The sequence below is a fragment of the Penaeus monodon genome, chromosome 30 (assembly GCF_015228065.2).
Source record: "Penaeus monodon isolate SGIC_2016 chromosome 30, NSTDA_Pmon_1, whole genome shotgun sequence".
In the NCBI taxonomy this organism is placed as follows: Eukaryota; Metazoa; Arthropoda; class Malacostraca; order Decapoda; family Penaeidae; genus Penaeus; species Penaeus monodon.
Window position 1 is genome coordinate 30,590,341 of NC_051415.1, and position 681 is coordinate 30,591,021.

Here is a 681-nt window from a genome sequence, read left to right on the forward strand (position 1 = left end):
GATAGTGTATACTGATGATTATGAAGATCGATTTGTATTCGTTATGATTTGTATGTATTGCCCATAATCATTAACTGATTACTTTTTTGTCAGTTATGTAGTCTTTCCCTACTCGCTGCATCAGAAACGAAACTCACACACACAGGGATGGTCCAACACAGGACGCCATGCTAGAGTTCCCTTCGCGTTCCTCCTGCAGTAGGTCGTTCCCGAAGGTGTGGTGGGCGATTCTACGGTTCCTTCGGGTGTTTCAGGATCTGGGCAGTAGTAGGTGAGACGAGATCCTGAACCGCGGTCCAAATCGGCTTTTATTTCCACGGCCGACCATTCCGGTTCTGAAGTCACGATGGGCGGGCAGGAGACGGCTGGTGGGGAGGGGGGGGGAGTCGTGGCTGGTTTTATGTTGTTCTAGTTGTTCTTGTGAGTGCTTTTATTATAAGAAGTCGAGTCATAGCAATGAAGGCAATTAACTGTTCCTATCAATTTATGCTGTGTTAATATCAATCATCACCTTATCACTGGGTATTATCAGTGATATCAGTCTGTGATATTGATTATGCTATTATTGCCAATTACCTTATTATTATTGATACTGTCAATATTATTCACATCACTTCAGTATCAGTTATATTGTTATTACTGATACCATTAGTATCAAATATCTGTAATCAAATTATGCCA